The sequence below is a fragment of the Schistocerca gregaria genome, chromosome 5 (assembly GCF_023897955.1).
Source record: "Schistocerca gregaria isolate iqSchGreg1 chromosome 5, iqSchGreg1.2, whole genome shotgun sequence".
Lineage (NCBI taxonomy): Eukaryota > Metazoa > Arthropoda > Insecta > Orthoptera > Acrididae > Schistocerca > Schistocerca gregaria.
The window spans coordinates 340,328,129-340,352,093 of record NC_064924.1 but is presented as its reverse complement, the minus strand read 5'-3'; the positions used below and the strand labels follow the sequence as shown (position 1 = coordinate 340,352,093).

Genomic DNA, 23,965 nt, shown 5'->3' with positions numbered 1-23,965 from the left:
TAATTAAAATTTGTTATAGTACTCTCCTTAAGAAACTATATTCTCTCGTTTCCACGCGCGACTTCGTGTTTCTTTCGGCACCATTTGAGACGAAATTATGTAGAGATAGCTAGGAGTCCATCTACAGCGTTTCCACCCAAGGCTATTCTCTGTCTGTATATAGTCTGTCTAAACAGACTAGCTTTTCTTGCTAGCTTCAAGCCCAGTTCTATGTGATAAAAGCTGCTGCGACCGTCAGTCGTTATTGGTTTGTCCATCTTGAAGTTACTGTGATTAATTAAAGAAAATTTTACAGTAGACACAGTGCCCATTTATTTACAAACATACTCTGTGGTCATTCTGGAAATATGGGTTCATATGTTTTAGATATTGGTCATGACAAAACAAAACAAAGGATTTCTTTTTAAAGTTGGCGTGCAGTTTACTTAAAATGTTTCTGCCTCTTGTTCACATATTCTGCAAATCACTACTTTTTCCTTCGTATTAGCGGTGGCATGAAATCGAAAGAAACTTCGTGGTACATGTACGTTTTCAGTTTCTTCCCCCCCCCCCCCCCCCTCCCCCCTCCCGCCTCCCTCCGTTCTGGAAATGCTTTCTCTTATTCTGCACTGGCGTTATTTGCACATTGCTTCAGAAATATAACAGTTGTTATATTAACGGCATTACAGTGTTTTCGTTTAGGGTGTGAGCGTTGCCAACCTTTGAAATCTTTATTTTTTATTGTAATTTGTGTGAGTGTGGGAGTGTGATGAGGTAGGGGCGGGGGAGTGGTATTAGACTGTAGGGTACGAAAATGGGGAAATGCTTTTGTGTAGGGGGGAGTTGAGTTAGCGAATGCAGTAGGTTGGGTGGGTGTGAGTCAGCTTAAATTAGTATAGATGTCTTACATGTTCTACGGCACGGTTTTGCAAGCTGTGTTTTGCAGAACACTGGTATTCCAGAGGAAGTGAAAAACGGCTAGGCGCAAACTATTACTTTGTGGATCTTTATCGACATTCTGACGACGCTAATTACTTTTTAAAATTTTTGTTATGATATTTGTGTTATGGCTTATGATTTAAGAGTACTATAATCACTGGATATAATAAGTTTTATCAACTTTCAAAGTAAACAAAGTGTCCCCTCAAAGTACCACAATCCGTTAGATGAAAAGTTTGGGGACCCCTCTTCCACAGAGATGAGAGTGCGAGGGCTGCGGGGGTGGGGCGCGGGGGTAGAGAGTTCTGGAGCTCTGGTTCGAATTTTGGATTTTGGGGGGTTAGTGACTATAGGAAAGAAACTGGAAGGAGATGGCGGTATTGGTGAATGGGGCCAGATTGGGGGAGTGTGGGGGTAGTGAGTAAGTGTCATGTGTTGGAATGTGTTCATGAGTATATATTTAACGTCATGTTAAGTGGTCTGTTGGTTGGGTTTAAATAGTGTAACACCTGTCAGGTCGGTCTGATCATTCGTGAGTTGTTCCGTTTCTTATATGATTTTTTGGATGTGGTGGTTTCTTGTGGGATGTTTTTTGTTGTTTAAAGATTTTCGTGTATGCGTATCTGACGGGAATTTTGTGTGGGTGATGGTGTAAGTATTCTGCGAAAGTTGGACGATTTGTCTTATACTTCCTTGCTCTTACATGTCCTTGTATCTGGTGACAAATATCCTCCTGTTTTGACCCATGTGTCATACATCACATGTGTTATATTTCAGTTGGTATATTTCCGATATAGAAGAGTTTTTCCTATTGTTTTTGGAAAGTACTTCTGAACTGAATTGTGTCTATTGTGGGCTGAGGATAGCTTTAATTATTGTTACATCGTAACAATTACGTATGCCTTTGAATTTAATTATTCAGGTCGATTTCCTGACAACTGCATTCGCCGCTTATTCTTTCGTTACAGCAAGGGAAACATGCGATTCATAGTCGGTGGACCGATTTCTTTTTCTCAGCATTTGGAAAGTTCGCAGTATTGTTACGTTCTTCACGACGTAGCAGGGAGCTAGGGACTGTACAAAGTCACAAGCGAATGCCACAGAAGGTGTAACTGAACATTTTTCCGGATCCGCTTGTAAATGTTCTCACAAATACTCTTAAGGTTTCCAGAACATTTCTTATAACGTACAGAAACGGCATGGGGCATATTAGAATCGTCACGTGGAAGCATCGGAGGACCTACCGTTTCATAAAGAAGCCCATTTAGCGCGGGGAGCGCAGCTGTTAAGATCAAAGACGGGGGACAAATGTAGGCCACAGGCATGCGGCCCCGGAAATTACGTAATGGATGCTGCTGACAAAGAAGACGCGAACCGTACAACGTGGCTGCCGCGCGGACGCGCGCCTTCGCGCTGCTCATTTGCTTTCTTTTAATGACAACACAATTTCCTTTTAAAATCTTTTCTTACAAGGAACAAAGACGGCGCTGCCCGTCTATTTAAAATTGGAGTGAACATTAAGCGTCGAGCACGGAGACGAAAGATTACGTTCCCTCTTGCTTCTCTTTATATGATTAGCCTTCATTCAGTGATGGAAATGCTGAATAAGAAGCTTAATATCTTAGAAATTTTCTTCCTTCGACGTCTTATGATACCCTTCCGTCCACAACGGAAGAACAGGAATCGAACAAGAAAGCTGAAAACTTGCGTTTAGAAATTACTACGAGTAAATTGAATCATGCTTGAAGTATTAAAATATTCTTCAACGAAATGGCAGAGACGGAGGAATACAGAAACACGTTGGAACTGCTTTGTGCCAATAACTTTGGCTTCGCGAGCTTTTAATTTATTTATCCGTCTTGATCACAAAATGATACGTAGAATTAGCGGTTTCGCTGATGGACCAACATCCACAGGTCTCATAATGTTACTAGCGTTGATCCGTAAATAGTGAGTATTGACTGCTTAAATGTGCGTACTGTAAAATTAATTCGTTATTGTATCTCCAGCACGCCAGGCGGTAAAATAGATCTACAACTTACTTATGATTACAATAACTGTTGGAGTAGCCATCTTACACTGAGTAGAAGGTTTTTTTTCCTCTATTTTTGACTGGTTTCCCATATTACACCAAAGGAATTAATTATGTTCTTCCTGTACACCAAATACAAGCGGAACGCAAAACCATTTCTCTTGTCAGACCTCGTCAAGAAATTTTGCGTTAGAAACAAGTTCCTTGTGTCTGACGGACAGCTCAACACTCATGAAACTTTTCGTGAAATTTTCCAGTTACTCACTGGATTTCTGTGTACTGTAACAAGTGGTTCAAACGGCTCTCAGCACTATGGGACTTTCCTGCTGAGGTCATCAGTCTCCTATAACTTAGAACTACGTAAACCTGACTAACCTAAGGACGTCACACACGTCCATGCCCGAGGCAGGATTCGAACCTGCGACCGTAGCTGTCGCGCGGTTCCAGACTGAAGCACCTATAACCGCTCGGCCACCTCGGCCGGCTATACTGTAACAATCCTAAATATTACATTCCACGATAGTAACAAAAAAGCACATACTTCTATATCCGATCGATACAGTATTTACTTATTTCTACATTTATATCCCATTTGTAATGAATGTAAAACCTCCTCCTTTATCCATACTGTATCTATATGAAAGTGGCGCTAACCTATAACGGTTTACATTAAGATTTTCTTTTCTTGTGGTTCTTTACTTTCAAAGCCCTTAAAATTCTAACGAAGAAAGTTGATTTCACTTATCCTGCTATTATTATAAGATCAACTGGGATGATGTGTCAGTTTTATCTTATTTAATGTCGTCCGTCTGAATTTCATCTGAACTTGATCTAATGCCAAAATAAGCACAGGGATTTTCCTTTGTGTGCCGGTGGCCCTAATTGTGTATTCTCTAACAGATCTGCTAACATGTCCTTACCCTCCTATTCCGGTGCAGACCATGAGAAATACATGCCCATCTTCGTGTGGCAACAATTAGAACAGCACTAATATGAGATTTTGCAACAGGAACTGTCTTTTTTGTTATTAGGACAGAGTAATACAACTGAAGTTCGCACATAGTAATACTGCTTTCTCCGTTGGTTGTACTGTCATTTGCAATTTGTTTTATTGCACTCTTTTGCTGAAAGTTCAATGTGTTTATTAACTTGAACGCAAATAACAAACAGTCGCCGCTCAAATAAATGCAACAAACATTATTATCGCTGAACAACACTTGCAATATGTACGCAAGCTTAGCGAAGCGTGCAGCCGCAACACTCTCACCAAACCTGACAAATGTAGAGCCGAGAGGCTAATTATTAGGATTAAAAGACACCGGAACAAATTGTTCATATTTTTCAACAGAAGATACTGAATAAAATGAAACATTAATCTTGCAAAACATTACGTTTCTCATTAAGTTTGTATGGTGCCTAACAACTGCACCATACAACACCCGCCCCCCTCTCCCCCGCCGTCCAGCCCACCCACCTTTCTTGGATATCTCATATGGATAATCTGAATATAGTACATCTCAGATGTTATCGGTCAGACGAGGATACAGCAAATATTTCGAGAAATAGTAGATAAAATTACTTTGATAGTGGACAGAAGTTGGTTAATTTTTGTGAAACGAGAACTCCATTTCCAGGCCCCGATCGGCCCGTCGATACCGATCGACTGCCGTGTTATCTTCAGTCAGTGACGTCAGTGGATGCGCTATGGAGGGACGTATGATAAAGCACATCGGTCTCCTGGCCGTTGTCTACTGGATCCGCTACTATTCGTCAGGTAGATCCTCAACTGGCATCACGAGGCTGAGTGCACCCGGGTCCAGTCCCCCCACCAAGGAAAATCTCTGGCAGCAGCGGGAATCGAACACGGTCCTCGACAATGCGGTCAGTTGTGCTGACCACTCAGTTACGGAAGTGGACAACTGATGTTTTCATTTCAGTAACGAGCACAAACGTAGGTTATTAAAACTGTTGTATTTGTAGTAGGTGACCCTGCTAGCCGTGACAAAGTTCAGGTTCTCCATAGGACACAAATGACTTGCGCGTTATGTGGCTGATCGTGAGAATTTTTTTTTGAGCGTCGTCACAGGCGGTTAAACATGGGTTCATCACTTCGAACCCGAAACAAAACGCAAGCCATGAAGTGGCATCACACCACCTCGCCGCAGAAGAAAAAGTTTGAAGCCGCACCTTTCGCTGGAAGAGCCGTGGCGACGGTCTTCTGGGAATCTGAAAGGGTTACACTGTTTCATATCCTCCTTCATGGTGCAACGACCAACTCATAAATGTTTTGTGCTACCCTCAGGAAATTGAGGGAAGGACTTTAGCGTGTTCGTCGCCACAAAAATGAAAAAAATAACAACTTTTCCTTCTCCGTGACAACGCATGGCCTCACACAAGTCTGTGGATCCGAGATGAGCTTACAGAACTTCACTGGACTGTTATTCCTCATCCGCTCTACAGTACGGAACTCCTACCTTCCGGTTTCCATCTGTTTTGCCCAATAAAGGATGCACTCAGCGTGAAGCAGTGCTTGGTTGATTTGGAGGTTATCATTTAGCAAGACTTTTTCTAGAATGTCGACGAGTGGAGTGGTACAATGCGGGCATATAGGCCTTCCCAATACGATGCTGTATGGCAACCGCATTGAATGGATATTACGTTGTTCCAATGTGTGTGTGAATTTCTAAGGGACCAAACTGCTGAGGTCATCGGTCCTTAGACTTACACGATACGTAAACTAACTTAAAGTAACTTATTCCAAGAACAACGGACAATCGCATGCAGAGGGAGGGCTCGAACCTCCGGCGAGAGCCGCGGCGCATTTCGTCACATAGCGCCTCAAACCGGGCGGCCATTCTTATTGAAAGCTGCTCGTAGAGTCATGTATATGGCTTGGATAATACAGCTGCAGCACGAACCTTAGCTGTGTGCAACCCATTATACTAAAAACTAATCGTATCAGCAGACTCAGTAATATTTTTTTGTTTTCTTAGTTTTGAAGCTCTAAGACTGGTATGTGAAGAACTCGTCCTTTATCTGGTGGATATAAACGATTGCCATGATCTAGTTCTTGTACGCCGCCAGTTTTTGTGTTCATGAATTTCATTTCGTTTCGATAATGATTTCCTGAGTTTCCTGCAAAGGAGGTTCAAATGCCTCTGAGCACTATGGGACTTAACATCTGAGACCATCACTCCCCTAGAACTTAGAACTAATTAAACCTAACTAATCTAAGGACATCACACACATCCATGCCCGAGGCAGGATTCGAACCTGCGACCGTAGCTGTCGCACGGTTTCACACTGAAGCGCCTAGAACCGCATGGTGAAAAGAAGGGAAAAGGATTGTTTTCCGACGCGTTTATTTGTTTAGCAGGATTTCTTTCAGGTCCTAACATACACGGAGGAGATTTATTTAAATAATCGGATACATATATCCTAATAAAGTGCTTCTGAAAAGCGAGACGTATCGCAACATATTAGTTTTTCTACTTACACAAACTGTCAAACGATGGGCATGGAACGACGTCTTTATGTTTATGGAACGAACTCTTGGTAGCGTTAGTAGCATAGGCCGTGATACGTCAGCGAATAAATAACTAGGTAGCCCCACACGAGTGACGAAAACGCCTTATCGACAGGTCCGTTTTTAGTGTCGGGAAATAGGTCGACCAGTCTGTAGGCCGACGTTAAAATGAAACTGCCCGCGGATGGAACACCAAAATCTACTCACAGCTGAATTTACTTTGCTCGATATTCAGGTCACCGTAAGCTGTGGGCGTAGCACGGCGCGTTAACTGCATTACGGCAACAGTCCGTGCCGTGATGCTTATCACACACGTCGTCGGAGATTCCTTCTGCGTTTATAAGCCCTAACGCACCTCCGTCAGAATACACTACGCACAACAACAGCAGTCGTCATTTGAAATGATACGTCAAAAGGAAAAACTCTTGTGAGATAGTGGCGGGGGCACTCGTAGTACTGATTGCAGCACACTAATCCGTTGAAATTACTGTGTTATTAGACTGTACAGGTGAAACATGACAAATATGTTTAAAGAAACTTTGTACACAAGGTGTGTACTAAGCACATCTGTACTATTCGAAGAGAAATACGGATAGCAGTTGTAACTTCCGTATTTCAGACATCATTTAAAACAATTGCCAGAATTCATCCACTATTTGAGAAATACACACTTTGGGATTCAGTGAAAGTCTCGCTACAGGTAGTCGTATTCTTTCACACACCTAGTGCTTTTAGTCACAGGTAACCTCAAAGCGTCCCCCAACACGAATTTAAGTACATTTTGAGCTTTGGAAAAAATTCTTCTTACTTGAGTCAGCTATCTGAAAATTATTATGGGGGATTGTGGTATTTTACACCTTAAAGAGATTTCTAACTCGACGTAGTTTAATGTAGCTACTACTAAGACAAAATGTAGGCATTATTCTCGGATAAATCTCTCTCGAAAAAACGCTGTTCTGTGTTTCATCACAAGTGGATGACCAGCAAAAATTCGTTTTTAGTTATCTTTTGTTCTGAGTTAATGACTTTTTTCGAAGTGGCATATTACTGTGTAAAATGAAATACAGGGTGGTCGTAATTAAACTTTCGCTACTTGAGACAGGCTTATGAGGAACGAGTGATCGTAGGGCAGTGCAACTTCGTGAAAACATGTGTGGGGTCATACTGAAGGAGAGTAAGGAATAAACCACTGAAAGAAAGAAATTTTAATTTCCACCTGAGAGGGTAACATTTATTACTTGCGTACGACGTTTGCATTCCAGGTTACAAATGTTGCACAGTATGATGACTATTTGCATCCACGACAAACGGCAACCGCACTGGAGATACCATTTCAGATTTGTTTGCAGATCCTTTTCGGACGGTGGACCATGGAAACAGTGGACTGTGGGAATTTCAGCTGTCGTGACGCAGCTCGTTCACTGCTTGAAGATCGCACACTGTGGTCAGCAGTCTCAGCCATGGTAACAGCAACTTCTTCAACAATTTGTGACGCAATCGGCCTTCGACAATTCCCAAATCTACTGTTAATTCGTGATTACAAATCGTGATTTTCAACCTCGGCCCGTAAAGAGGAGCTCACCATATTCCCCTAGAGTCTCGATGCTCGCGAAGAGCATTAGCACTGTTGTTTGAATAAAACAGGTTTAAGAATAAAGGTCTGCTCACCGTGGCCAGATCCATGTTGACTGCCTGCAATTGTAATGTTGTGTTTCAACCCTACGTCAAAATACCACTACTGGCGCCTAACGGCAAGACTGACACCTGTAACAACGCAAATCCTGAGGCGCACCGGCTGAAAATCATTCCTATAAATAGTTTTCCGTCTACACTGGTTCAAGTAGCGAAATTTTAATTATAACCACACTGTATATCAAATAACAATACAAAAAATTACCAGTGTTATTTTAGGACACATCAACAATAGAATGCTAAAATCACGTGGAGTAACGAACAAACGAGTCGCTGGTCACTTAAAGTGAAAGAAATGTTTTGGCTAATAAGTTTACACGAATTATAATTCTCGAATATTTAATTATACGAGTAACTCTGTTCATCTGACTTCAGATAACCTGCGTCATCGCTTCGTCTTCGGCATGCTGTGCTTAATTTTGCGTCATCCGCAACGTGTTATTTCACAAACAGGAAATTTTACATCTTTTATTTTTTAATTTTTAAAGAATAACTTTGATTTTAAATGTCAACCGTCTTCAGAACTAAGATCTACGAGGATGACGATGATGACTTTGTACTAACACGTCCCTGTGACTACAAAGTTACAACGACACCTCTAATAAAAAAGACGCATAGGCATACAGGAAACGATTAGTAAACTTCCACTTTGGGTGTGTTGAAGTCAACCACATTTCTGACGATATAGTGTGTACGAGCCGAAGAGTAATCGCGTTGCCGGCCGGGGTGGCGCTTCAATCTGGAACCGCGCGACCGCTATGGTCGCAGGTTCGTATCTTGCCTCGGGCATGGATGTGTCTGATGGCCTTAGGTTAGTTAGGTTTAAGTAGTTCTATGTTCTAGGGGACTGATGACCTTAGATGTTAAGTCCCATAGTGCTCAGAGCCATTTGAACTAATCGCGTTCAAAAGCATAGGAGACCATATTGGCAACTAATTCTCAAATATCAGAGTCATTTGCCTATCTCGAGTAATAACGGTCGCTACGGCTCCCCACGTCGGAGGTTCGAGTCCTTCCTCGGGCATGGGTGTGTGTGTGTGTGTGTGTGTGTGTGTGTGTGTGTGTTGCCCACAGCGTAAGTTAGTTTAAGTTAGATTAAGTAGTGTGTAGGCTTGGGGACCGATGACCTCAGCAGTTTGGTCCCATAAGACCTTACCACAAATTTCCAATTTTTCTGAATAATAACAGATATTTCGAGAGAGAGACGTGTAAGCTCAGTACTTAGTAAGTCACCTAAGAACTAAAGCAACTTATGGGAAAATGAGTCAGTATTTTGAAAAAGGGGACCTCATAAAAGAAAAATTCAGGTATTGCGGTAACTGCAAAGAGATTCTGAGGACAACTCATGTGAAACCTAGGAAAGTGAAGCAAGATCGGAATTTAGTTTCTACTTTACCTTGTTACACAGCTTGCGTCGCATGCATACCTTGTGTGAGAGAGGAGGAGGTTATGCAGACACGTCTTATGAACGACTGGTTTAGATCAGATATAAACTCTCTACCAGGCGAAGGTTCGAAAGTGGAACCGTAACTTTTCCTTACAATAATGCCTGGAGCTGCTACTCATGTAGAGTTCACGAACCGCTTTCACTGTTTCACTTCCATTAGTATCTCTCTCCGACCTACAGAAGAGCTTCTGTGAAGTTTATTGTGTAGGAAAGAGGTTCTGGCTGAAATGCATCTGTAAGGGCTGGTAGTGAGTCATGCATAGATAGCTCAGTGGGTAACAGAATTATCCGCGGAAGGCAAGTTTTCTGGTTCCAGTCCATACCAGGCACACGGTTTTAACCTACGAAGAAGATTCAAAACAGTGTGTACTGTGCCGTTGGAAACATTCAATGCTTATTGTAAGAACATCGTGAAGAAATTTTAGAAACTGTCTCCGTTTTATGTTTTGTGCAGGTGTCACCAGACCAAAATAAAACATCCTCGGTTTATGAGCCCCGTCACCCCGAATAATAAACAAGTACTTCGCCGCTGTCATCACGCGCAAATATCACTGACAGTTGTTTTTACTCCTAATGCCGAGGGTGAGACAGTCAGGGAAAGCTAGACTGTGTGATTCGAAGCGACGCGACGGATGGATCGAGAATTTTTCATTCGATCATGGCACTGCAAAAGTTACCGAGAACATCACGAGAGCATTTGAGAAATGGATTTGTTCGTCTCAGAAACACAACACAATATGTGAAACACAAACACACATTTGTTACGCGATTGGTGACACACGTAACGGTCACTCCTCAGGTAGTCTGCAGCGACTGCATCCAACTGCTGGTTGATAACAAAATCAGTTACCACATCGTACACTGACGTTAGAGCATCAGCGCTGGACCCGAAGAGAGGCGTGATAATCGGTGAAGAATAAGAGAATTTTCCATTGTATGCCTCCCAGGCAATGGCGGAAAATTTGAAAGGCATATGCAGTACACGTGGGGCGCTGCAGGCACCTACCGGAACATGTCGCACAAAACTTACCGGGTGCTGTCGGTTCACTGCCAGCGCGGATCGGCGCACACCACACGGAGTAATCAGTGCGAAATTACGGTAGTTTGACTCGCGCGCCCTGAAACGAACTAAATGCCAAGCGAGCTGAGCGCAGCGTAGAGGCAGCGGTGCTCGGGCGTTTAATTCAATGCCGTGCAGACTGGCGCCATGCTGACGTCAGCGGACCACACACGAGGCAGCGGCGCCTGTTACGTACCAGTGTGTGTGTGTGTGTGTGTGTGTGTGTGTGTGTGTGTGTGTGTGTGTGACATCGCGTCGTCTGCTCATCTTAACGCCTACAATTCTCTGGCTGACATATGAGCCACTGCTTTCTTGTCATGCGGAATACGAACTCGTGGTGCTTTCTCTCTCTCTCTCTGTCTCTCTCTCTCGCTCTCCCTCCCCCCCTCCCCCCCTCTCTCTCTCTCTCACACACACACACACACACACACACACACACGACAGAGGGAGGGGAGAGACAGAATGAAAGAGAGAGAGAGAGAGAGAGAGAGAGAGAGAGAGAGAGAGAGAGAGAGAGAGAAGAGAGAGAGAGAGAGGGGGGGGGGGGTAGTGCTGTATGCATACTGGCATCCTGCAGATGCAGAACAAATGAAATGAAAATGTTTTGGGACGCTACGGTGGTCCGCGCCATTGGCGTTCCTCGACTCCGTCATTTCCTAACAAGAGCGGCGCCGGTTCAATTTTCGCAGTGGCACCAAGAATTTTCCCGCCGGTCGCAAAACAAGAGAGAATTATGCTGCTTGCAACGTCGCTTTAAATCCAGACGCCAAAGGGCGGCCTCCACATTGTTTGCATGACGTCGCGCTGCTGCATCATTAGACTACAAAATAAACGACTGACGAGTTTTCTCGGCGCTAGCTCTCCTCAAGTTTTGCGACAAAGGTAATAGCCATAACGAGACTGAAGATAGCGGAACGCGTAACAAACACTTATTGACATGATAAACGATCGTCAGGAGATGCAATTTCAATATGGAACCTACAATGAGGTGATAAAAGTTTTACGATATCGAGATGCACACATACAGATGGCAGTAGTATCGCGTCCACAATGTATAAAAGGGCAGTGCAGTGGCGGAGCCATCATTTGTACTCATGGGATTCATGTGAAAAGATTTCCGACGGGATTATGGCAGCACGACAGGAATGGTAGTTTGAGGAGATTCCATTTCGGAAATTGTCAGGGGAATTAGTACACCAATATGCGCTATACCAGTTTTCAAGCCTTACCTCTTATCACGGACAACGGAGTGGCTGAAAGCCTTCATTTAACGACCGAGAGCAGCGGCGTTTGTGTAGAGTTGTCAGTACAAACAAACAAACAAACTGCGTGAAATAATCTCATAAATCAATGTGAGACGTACGACGAGCTTATCCGTTAGGACAGTGCGGCGAAATATGGCGTCAATGGACTATAGCACGAGACGACCGAGGCTAGTGCCTTTGCTACAAAGAACGACATTGCCTCGAGCGCCTCTCCTAGGGTCGTGACCCTATCGGCTGGACGGTAGACGACGGGACCTTTGCGTGGTAAGACGATTGAAGATTTCAGCTGGTAAGAGCTGATGGTACTCCGCCACGCACCGTCAGGTGGCTTGCGGAATATTGATGTAGATGTAGATGTAACGTTCCAGTGTGGAGCAGACTCCACGAAGCCAAAGATTCAAGTTGTCAACAAGACACTGTGAAATCTGGTTGTGGCTCCATAGTTGTCTGGGCTGTATTTACATGGAATGTACTAGGTTCTCTGATCCACCTGAACCGATCATTGACTGGAAATGGTTATGTTTGACTACTTGGAGACCGTTTGCAGCCATTTCTGGAACTTCATGTTCCAAAAGAAACACAGAATTTTTACGAATGACACAGCAGCCATGTCACCGGGCCAGAAGTTTTGTCATTGGTTTGGGAACATTCTGCAAGATTCGAGAGAATTATTTGGGCACTCATAGAGCATTTGTGGAACGTAATCGACAGATCATTTCGCGCACAAAATATTACATCGGCACCACTTTCGCAATCATGGTCGGCTATAGCGGCAGCATGGGTCGGTATTTATACAAGGGACTTCCAAACAGTTGTTGAGTGCATGCCACGTCGAGGTGGTGGACGACGCGAGGCAGAAGCACATACGACATGATATCTGGAGGTGTCGAATAACTTTCGTGACCTCAGTGTATGTCAACGTATGACTGAAAATACTCACGCGCCAAACACGCGATCTAGTGTTGCAGACATAGCACTGTCTCAGTGTTCAATTTTATCATTATTTATTTACCCTCAATGCCGATGAAATGTGTTAAATACTAAATTCTGTATTTTCACTTGCTACTATATCCCCGGAAAAAGTAACGTAGTCTGACTTGTCATTCGTAATTGAAAAACTGATATCAGTGCCATTGCCGTGTTGGAATTGGCAGCTTCCGCTCGATCGCCGAAGTTAAGCAATGTCGGGCAAATTTGTAGGGGTGTGCAGAAAGTCTCTCCACAGTTCCGTATGATTGTTAGCCGCGCGTGCCGTATGCCGCAGTGAATATACCGAAATGAAACTCAGTAAAATACAAGTTATTAATTTATTGAATATTCATTCTAATTACAAATTTTCGCATTAAATGTTGAAAGTGTTCGCCCCCCCCCCCCTCTCCTGTTGAATACACAATACAATTCATCTAATCATGTTTCCAAACACAAGCTGTAACATTTCTCCTGTAACAGATGTAATGAGAGTGGATATTGCAGTTTTCAATTCATCGAAGGATTTTGGGCGGTTTTTATAGACAGTAGCTTTAGCTGCGACCCAGAAGAAAAAGTCAGCTAGTGTTAGGTCAGGCGATAGTGTAGGCCAAATTCCCTGTGAAATTACGCGATCACCAGAAACATCAGCAAGCAGTGACATTGAAACGCGAGCTGTACGTGTAGTTGTACCATCTTGTTGAAAATAACCGTCCAGTATTTCACTTAACACCAGTTCTCCTACGAATGGGCACAGAATATCACTGCAGTATCGTTGTGCGTTTATTGTTTCGCTGAAAAACCCAGGCAGGCGAACAATCATACGGCCGCGCGGCTGACAATCATACGACAATGCGGAGAGACTTTTAGAACGCCCCATATTTGAAAGGCTGACCGTATTTATCAGTACACCGGTTGCCGGAGACTGAGAAATGTAGAAGACGTCGAAGAAGCAGCCAGTTGAAAGACTTGTACGAGGCCGGTGGGTCATTCGGCGTTATCTTAATCAAAATCATCAATAACTACAGGTGTGACAGCACTATCTAAGATTAAAATATTTCATGTAATTCTACGATATGCTTCTCAAAAACATTATTTAATATTTTCCAGAACGTTGTTGCGTAGTTTATACTTTTGGCGTGACTTCTACACCTCAAGGTCCCCGTGGCGGTGACCTAAGAAATATCAAATTTTTTGTGTGTTCCTTTTCCCTTCGTTTTAATGTTACGCGTGTACGTGTTTAATGACAAAACGGCCGAAGTGTCAGTTATCACCAACTCCTACTTTTCGATTAAAATGTCTTATAAAAATCAATCTATTGACGAGTCCAATTTTTTAGTAGTTTGGGATACCGCGAATGTACCTAGTCACATTTATGTAGAGAGTCAGTCCTCGAAATTAAATAAATATAGAGAAGCCAGTGACTAAACTTTCATTCTGCCTGTGAGTAATGCATTAATGATGAATGATCAAATTGCTCAATTGGTGAAGCAGCTTCGGGGGCAGGTATTCTTACCTGTTTTCACATCAGTGTCCGCCAAACATCTTTCATTTGTCACGTTAATGAAGTGTGTATTTTTAGCCAAAACACACATCTCTGCAAAATTTAAGGACAAAATAGATGAATTAAAGTTAACATATTGACTACTCGTTGGAAATGAATAAAAGTATCGGAGCATATTGACAGAGGCCTCAGATCCGAGCACAGAAATCTGGACGTCATGGAACACAAGGTACTGGTTATCGGGCTGACAATCCACCCTCACTCATCTGCCATGTCACTAACCACAACGGTAGGTGATGGGTACGTCGTGCAACAGTCAAGAAGAGACCCTTGCCAAACAGCTGATGCAATTGCAACCAAATTTAATAGGACTGCAGAGCTTGCGATGGTGGCAAGGGCATATTCTGCAGAGGCTCGACCAACCAGGAGCGGCATTGCATACGTATTGTGACACAACACATTGTCTAACATAAGAAATTTTCGCAGCATTTATGTTGTAATTTTGAATGGACTGATTTTTTATGCACCGTATTTTGTCACTATTTAGAAAATATTTTCCTATGAAGGAACATGACTGTGTAATTTAAATGCAATACCTAGAAAAGAATTATTTAATAACATGTCCTTCCCTTATGAACCATGGACCTCGCCTTTGCTGGGTAAGCTTGCGTGCCTCAGTGATACTGACAGTCTTACCTACAGTGTGTAAACTTTTAGATGGCAGACCTCTCCGTTAGTCCTGAATCGGTAGAAGTCGGTAAACGTCGGGAGGATTCGGTTGGCCCACAGTTAAGACTGCTGCCAACATTACGTAGCTGACTGTGTTGTACAAGGTAGCCATTGTCGTCTGCTTCGTTATTGTCTTGCGCTGTACTGTATATATATAGATTTTAATGTAAATGACGATTTCAGTTTCGTTTACGAACAACATTTAAAGCGAGTTTTACTTCTAAGCGTTTCGTCTGCTTTCGTGTAAGCATGACGCGCAATTTGTAGTGCCAGCACTGCAACTGGTAGGCGTGCCTTGTCCCCCCCCCCCCCCCCCCCCCAATGGCTCCTCACCCCTCGCCAGCCAACGCTTGCTTCCTCCTCTCCCCGCACTCCCCTCATAACTCTGTGTCTTACAGTTAACACACTGTCGTAACCACAGCGGAGAGTTATTTGTTGAAACGTCAGACAAGCGTGTGGTTCCTGAAGAGGGGCAGCAGCCCTTTCAGCAGCAGCAGCCTTTCTGTGCTGGTAATGCGAAGGGCTGAAAGCAAGGGATAACTACAGCCGCAATTTCTCCCGAGCCATGCAGCTCTACTGGTTAAATAATGATGGCATACTTGTGGGTAAATTATTCTTGAGATAAAACAGTCCCCCATTCGGATCTCCGGGCGGCGACTACTCAAGAGGATATCGTTATCAAGAGAAACCAAACTGGTGTTTTACGGATTGGAGCGTGGAATTTCATATCGCTTAATCGGGCAAGTAGGTTAGAAAATTTAAAAGGGAAATTGATGGGTTAAAATCAGATTTAGTAGGAATTAGTTCGTTGGTAGGAGGGACAGATTTCTAGTCAGGTGAATACATGGTTATAAATACAAAATCAAACAGCGGTAATGCAGGTGTAGGTTTAATAACGAATAAGAAAACAAGAATGGGGATAAGCTTCTACGAACAGTATGTCATATCCAAGATAGACTCAAAGCCCACACTCACCACAGTAGTACAAGTTTATGTGGCAACTAGCTGCGCAGTTAATGAAGAGATTCAAGAAATGTACGATGAATTAAAAAAAAAAGACAGTTAAAGGAGACCAAAATTTAATAGCCATGAGGGACTGGAATTCGATAGTAGGAGAAGAAAGAGAAAGAAAAGTAGTAGGTGAATACCGAGTCGGGAAAGGAATGCAAGAGAAGTCGCCTGGTATAGTTTTGCACACTTGGTTGAAGAATCATGAAAGAAGGTTGTGCGCATGGAACAGACCTGAAGACAACGGAAGGTTTCAAACTGAATATTTAATAGTAAGACAGAGATTTCGGGAGCAGTTTTTAAATTGTAAGACATTTCCAGTGGCAGATGTAGACTCTGGATACAGTTATGAACTGCAGAATCAAACAGCAGAAACTGCAAAAAGGTAGGAAATTAAGGAGGTGGGACGTGGATAAACTGAAAGAACCAGTTTCAACGGGAGCGTTAGGGAACAATTGACAAGAACAAGGGGAAGGAGCACAGCAGAAGAACAGTGGGTACCTCTGAAAGATGCAATGGTGAAAGCAGCAGAGGATTACATATTTAAAATGACGAGACCTAATAGAAATACTTGGGCAACATAAGAGACACTGAATTTAGCTGATGAAAGGAGAAAACGTGAAAATGTAGCAAATGAAGCAGCCGAAAGGGAGTACAAACTTCTAGGAAATGAGATTGACAGAAAGTGAAAAATGGCTAAGCATGAAAGGCTGGAGGAAAAATGCAAATATTTAGAAGCATATGTCACTAGGGCAATGATAGATACAGTCTACAGGAAAATTAATGAGGCCTTTGGAGGAAAGAGAACCATCTGTAAGAACATCAAGAGCTCCGGTGGGAAACCAGTTCTAAGAAAAGAAAGGAAAGCTGAAAGGTGAAAGGAGTACATGGAGGGTCTCTGCATGGGATATGTACTTGAGGGCAGCATTACAGAGATGGAAGAGGACTTAATTAAGATGAGATGGGAGATATGATACTGCGAGGAGAGTTTTACGAAGCACTGAAGTTGTAACAAGGACCCAGGAGTAGACGACATTCCTTCAGAACTACTGATAGCCTTGGGAGAGCCAGCCCTGACAAAACTCCTCCACTGGGGGAGCAAGATGTCTGAAACAGGCGAAATACCATCGGATTTCTAAAGGAATATAATAATTCAGATTCCAAAGAAAGCAGTTACTGATAGGTGTGAAAATTATCTAACTCTCTGTTTAATAATTCATGGTTGCAAAGCACTAACACGAATTATTTATAGAAAAATGCAAAAACTGGTAGAAGCCCACCTTGAGGAAGACCAGTTTTGATTCCGAAGCAATACTGACTCTACGACTTCTCACGGAAGATTTATTTAGCAAAGGAAAATCTACTTCCAGAGCATATGTAGACTTAGAGAAAGTTTTTAACAATTTTGACTTGGGTTCTCTCTTTTAAAATCTGAAAGGGTAGGGGTAAAATACTGGGAGTGATAGGCTATTTACAACCTATACAGAAACAAGACTGAAGTTGTAAGAGCTGAGGGCCATGAAACGGAAGCAGTCGTTGAGAAGGGAGTGAGACCGGGCTGCAGATTGAGCAAGCAATAGAGGAAACAAAACAAAAACAAAAAAAATTGGAATAGATATTAAAGTCCAGGGGGAAGAAATTAAAACTTTGAGTTTCATGGATGATGACATTGTGATTCTCTCAGAGACATCAAAGCACTTGGAAGAGCAGCTGAACGGAATGGTCAGTGTCTTGAAAGGAGGATGTAAGATGAATGTTGCCAAAAGCAAAACGAGGATAATGGAATGTAGTCGAATCAAATCAGGTGATGCTGAGGGAATCAGATTAGAAAGCGAGACATTTAATGTGGTACATGACTTTTGCTATTCGGGCAGCAAAATAAGTGATGGTGGCTGAAGTAGAGAGGATATAAAATGTAGACTGGCATTTGGCAAGAAAAGCGTTTCTGAAGAAGACAAATTTGTTAACATGAAGTATAGATTTTAAGTTCATTAAATCTTTTCTGAAAATATTTTACGGAGTGTAGCCATGTACATAAGTGAAACACGGACGATAAACAGTTTAATCCAGCAGATATAGACGCTTTTGAAATATGGTGCTACATAAGAATGCTGGAGGTTAGATGAGTAGATGACGTAACTAACGAGGAGGTTCTGAATAGAACTGGGGAGAAAGGAAATTTGTGGCAGAAACTAATTTGAAGAAGGGATAGTTTGGTAGGACGTATTCTGAGACGTAAAGTGATCACCAGTTTAGTTCTGGAAGGAAGTGTGTGTGTGGGGGGGGGGGGGGGGGGGGAGGGGGGGGGGGGGTAAAATCGTAAACGAAGACCAAGACACGGATACAGCAAGAAGACTCAGAAGGATGTGGGTTGCAGTAGTTACTCAGAGATGAGGAGGTTTATACAGGACAGAGTAGCATAGAGAGCTGCATCAAAGCAGTCTTCCGGTTGAAGACTGTAACTACAACAATAACATGTAGTAGACAGGCTGGCTTAAGTCTGGACGATTTGCTATTGTTAACAGTCAAAGAGTATATTTGAGTTAGGGAACATGATCGCTGGGCGCGGGCTCGCACAGTGCAGTGGGGTCTGGCGCGAGCTATTGTGCGGAAGAGTGACTCGACTCTGAAGCGCTCGGCGTAGTACGAGATGCAAGCGCCATGTATTAGGACACATTGTAAGGTACGAAACTGGAAGAATTATACGTTATGGCCACAATAATTAAGGTGTTAACTGGACGCAGTGCAAAGAGCATCAAGAGGATTAAATATGAAAGAAGAGCACTTGGACTCAAAATTGTTTATTGCAGAGCTATACCAAGAAAAGCCTGTTGTCTACGCAGTCCTTATGCAGCCCCAGCAGCCGCTCACTGAAGCACGACCAGACCGACTTTAATATTTATAAGTGTATCAAGGCTAGCCAGCTTAGTACTTTCATTTTGTGAATAATTAACAACTTATCTTTAACGCTGTTACAAGTGCATAATCCTGAACAGTTACCAAGTAGGGTCCTATCCTGTTATTATTAATTAAAACCGAGTGTCACTATTGTTGACAAAAAGACCAAAATGCTGAGTTAATTTAATTTTAATAATTTGTTTAAAAAATGAAAGTTATCAAAACTTAAAAAATAATTGCGATCGATAGTTAAAGAAAATGTATTTCGTCGCTCAGTGAAATAGTCACTTAAAAAATACCAGTATCAACATTCAGTCATTATGAGAAAGCAATTCCAGCGAGTTTTTAAAGAATATTGTAGATTAGAATGTTTAATTTCTCTGTGTGATCAATAATTTCGGCCCACATTTCCAAACTATGTGAGAGTGTTATGAAAAAGTTATCATTATTTATTTAACGACAGTTATGCGCTAGTAAGACATATTATCCTTAACAGAAAATATTTATTTAATAACAATTACAACATTAGAAATATTAACAGTAGGCATTATGGTAGGCTGTGCGAAGTTACTGGTTACGCAAAATGAGTGTCAAACAATTAGCAGTCAAGTGCATATGCTTTGTTTCGGTGTGGCCGAGCTGTTCTAGGCGCTTCAGTTTGGAACCGCGCGACCGCTACGGTCGTAGATTCGAATCCTGTCTCGGGCATGGATGTGTGAGATGTCCTTAGGTTCGTTAGGTTTAAGTAGTTCTAAGTTCTAGGGGACTGATGACCTCAGACGTTTGGTCCCATAATGCTTAGAGCCTTTTGAACAATATGCTTTGGATCATGTCTCTGTGATTTGAATCTGAGCACGAATCATTGTTATTGTGCCCGTTCCCGCATGATTGTCTTGCATTATTGATTACATGAATACTTTTCCAAATTGATTAAAAATTAAGCAATATTTGTCGCTCACACCGTGAGCTGGTGACAGTTTTCTGTAACCATTGCAGTCTAAACTAAAAAAAAAAAAAATAAACTCGTTATCTTAAATTCCATTAGCTACTTTGCAGTTGTTATCGTCTGTCAAAATTCTTTTATCATTATTATGTAGAAGTAGTCACGCAATAACGATTCAATTGTAGCTGATCCTACTTTATTTTGAATTTGCTGTTCGGGACAACAGGGACATTAACAACATGTGTCATAAGTTATTTCAGTTATACAAAAGTGTAGGTTTGTTATAGAATGAGAGCGAATTCCACCTGAGCAGTGCTTCTGGACGTATCCACATATGGCGAGAGGTGAGAACGTGTAATGCATACTGCAACGCAGACGAACATGATCCTCTTGGTACCCCAGATGTTATGGGGTGGGGAGGTACTGATCTCCAAACCTTTGGCCACTGGATACTTGCTGGTCATTGCGAATCTGCTGCCCTTCCCTGTGTGCGTCTCTTCAAGAGTGCATTCGGCAGTGACTTCATTCTTTTATGAATAACAATGCGTGACCACATCGAATAGCGCAGATCCCAAATGGATTGGACTGCCAGTTCCCTCGACTTAAGCCCCATCCAGCACGTGGGATGCGTTGGAGAGATTTATTGCAGCACGTCCTCATGCACCAAGGACACTCCAGCAGTTAATAATCACGCTGGTGGAGGAATAGAACATCCTACCACAAGAACTGCCTATTAATTTTGTGGTGAACGTGGCAGCACGTTGCAGACCATGCGTTGATGTCCTTGGTGATCACACACCCTATTAAAAACCACTTCGAAATAATAGTAATGTCCAGGGGACCATTGCACACCGCAATAACTACACTGTAATTATTGTCTTTGAATAAAAGTTTCACTTCTTTTCGTTTTACTGCGTATTTCTTTCAGTTACCTTCCGTAATGTACTGTAGCAATTGTCTGTGTATGATCCAAGTACCATTGGGCTATGTTACTCAACAGCGACACGTCATTAGGTAGCTACTTTCGTCCTCAAGTTTTGCACATCAGTGTATAAATTCCAAATAGGTTAATTTATTTCCAGGACACCCGTCAACATTCCCCTCCTCTCTTCATTATCCCATACGGGCTAAAGCAACCGCAGTTTCAGCCTCTTAGAGACAAACACAGTACTTCTTTATCCGGTATGTATTTGAAAAAATCCAAATCAGTCAAAAATACTCATTATACCTTTTTAATGTATGACTTGTTCTCCGCTTACTCCAATATTCTTCTATTTGCTCAGAGATTGAAGAGTACAACTTCAAACCGAATTAATGTTGTATTCAACTACTGGTTTCGTTTGGTGACGATGTTCCACAACTTGCATTCAAAGTATATCTCTGTCTAAAGTGTTATAATCACAGGTCTCTGGGGTTTATATAGGAAGCTGATACCTTAGACAGCCTGATCTATCATCTCGTCCATGAAATGAAGCATATGAAAACGTCAGTGTCTTACATCGTTGCAGCTTAGCTTTTGAGCATTTAGACCTTTGGTTGCAAGAATCTCACGTCAATTCTGTCCTTATTACCCCAAAATTTAGTGACCTCTACATCACACGAACTTCACCGTAACACCTCGCGACATTATTAATAAATATTAAGTCCTTCCTTTCAGAATTTATAATTAGGAAATTTACTTTGAAGACGGAGAAAGAGAGGACAGAGGAAAATAGATAAAGACTGAAACCTTACGCAATAGAAGAAGCACGGAGCCATTAGTTACTGTCCATAAATGAAGATTATGATCACACTGTTACGCGCGAAGGCACAAGAGTAAGCTTTTAACAGTGTGGTCGGAAGTTACAGGAGACTTCACTGAAGCGAAGAGCGTTTCAGGACGCAGTATCGAAGTTGGCAACAAGGAGTTCTGATTAACTGTATTTCCTTGTCGTATGCTGTGCGTAATACGAGGGCACCGTGCCGGCAGAAATTATGTTCCCCGAATCTCTCTGCCTGCGTACTCCTTAGAACGAGCTGTCTTTGGTTTGATTAATAAGGCGTAGCTTCTAACATCAAAGACCTTCCTTTGCTTCGTATTAAATTGCACCAATTTATCATGCATTCAAAGAAGCGTTCCTTTTCAATTATAAAACGTGAACACAAAGGGATTACTTTGATCTATTCTGGCAGTCGGCTATCCCGTCGCGTAAATGATTAATAATGTAGGCCCCCGCCTGCTCTGCCTTTCCACGTGCTAGTTAACCTCATCCATGAACGAAGAATTCTGCCAAATACCACGTGAAACACCGAAAGTGTCACAAAATGTAGATATGTGGAGGATGTAATTAGTTCTTCCGTTGTTATCCTCCAAAGCTGCATAATAAATGCCGTTTAATGGATTCGTCATGTTGTCGTAGATGTATGTCATAATACTTGCATATATTGGCTCGTAAAAGCAGTTGTATCACTATAAGGATGTTGTAAATTCCTTAATTTCTTCAAACCAGAGCTATCGGGCGAACTACACTCCTGGAAATGGAAAAAAGAACACATTGACACCGGTGTGTCAGACCCACCATACTTGCTCCGGACACTGCGAGAGGGCTGTACAAGCAATGTTCACACGCACGGCACAGCGGACACACCAGGAACCGCGGTGTTGGCCGTCGAATGTCGCTAGCTGCGCAGCATTTGTGCAGCGCCGCCGTCAGTGTCAGCCAGTTTGCCGTGGCATACGGAGCTCCATCGCAGTCTTTAACACTGGTAGCATGCCGCGACAGCGTGGACGTGAACCGTACGTGCAGTTGACGGACTTTGAGCGAGGGCGTATAGTGGGCATGCGGGAGGCCGGGTGGACGTACCGCCCAATTGCTCAACACGTGGGGCGTGAGGTCTCCACAGTACATCGATGTTGTCGCCAGTGGTCGGCGGAAGGTGCACGTGCCCGTCGACCTGGGACTGGACCGCAGCGACGCACGGATGCACGCCAAGACCGTAGGATCCTACGCACTGCCGTAGGGGACCGCACCGCCACTTCCCAGCAAATTAGGGACACTGTTGCTCCTGGGGTATCGGCGAGGACCATTCGCAACCGTCTCCATGAAGCTGGGATACGGTCCCGCACACCGTTAGGCCGTCTTCCGCTCACGCCCCAACATCGTGCAGCCCTCCTCCAGTGGTGTCGCGACAGCCGTGAATGGAGGGATGAATGGAGACGTGTCGTCTTCAGCGATGGGAGTCGCTTCTGCCTTGGTGCCAATGATGGTCGTATGGGTGTTTGGCGCCGTGCAGGTGAGCGCCAAAATCAGGACTGCATACGACCGAGGCACACAGGGCCAACGCCCGGCATCATGGTGTGGGGAGCGACCTCCTACACTGGCCGTACACCTCTGGTGATCGTCGAGGGGACACTGAATAGTGCACGGTACATCCAAACCGTCATCGAACCCATCGTTCTACCATTCCTAGACCGGCAAGGGAACTTGCTGTTCCAACAGGACAATGCACGTCCGCATGTATCCCCTGCCACCCAACGTGCTCTAGAAGGTGTAAGTCAACTACCCTGGGCAGCAAAATCTCCGGATCTGTCCCCCATTGAGCATGTTTGGGACTGGATGAAGCGTCGTCTCACGCGGTCTGCACGTCCAGCACGAACGCTGGTCCAACTGAGGCGCCAGGTGGAAATGGCATGGCAAGCCGTTCCACAGGACTACATCCAGCATCTCTACGATCGTCTCCATGGGAGAATAGCAACCTGCATTGCTGGGAAAGGTGTATATACACTGTACTAGTGCCGACATTGTGCATGCTCTGTTGCCTGTGTCTATGTGCATGTGGTTCTGTCAGTGTGATCATGTGGTGTATCTGACCCCAGGAATGTGTCAATAAAGTTTCCCCTTCCTAGGTCAATGAATTCACAGTGTTCTTATTTCAATTTCCAGGAGTGTATGTCAGGACGAGGAACTAAAGCCACAAAATACATTAACGGTTTTTGT

The 23,965-nt window shown here is 43.2% G+C and overlaps 1 protein-coding gene across 3 annotated transcripts in view; it reads right to left on the bottom strand.

Moving 5' to 3' along the window:
* Nucleotides 1-23,965, bottom strand: part of LOC126272257 (hemicentin-2-like) — a 1,823,560-nt gene that overhangs the window by 1,220,490 nt on the left and 579,105 nt on the right. The window contains exon 1 of one of the 3 annotated variants that reach the window (XM_049974975.1): nt 10,622-10,745. The exons of the other annotated variants lie outside the window; for them this stretch is intronic. The gene's annotated coding sequence lies outside the window, so the exon portion shown is untranslated. Of the gene's footprint in view, nt 1-10,621; nt 10,746-23,965 lie in introns of those variants that run through there. 3 annotated transcript variants of the gene reach the window in all.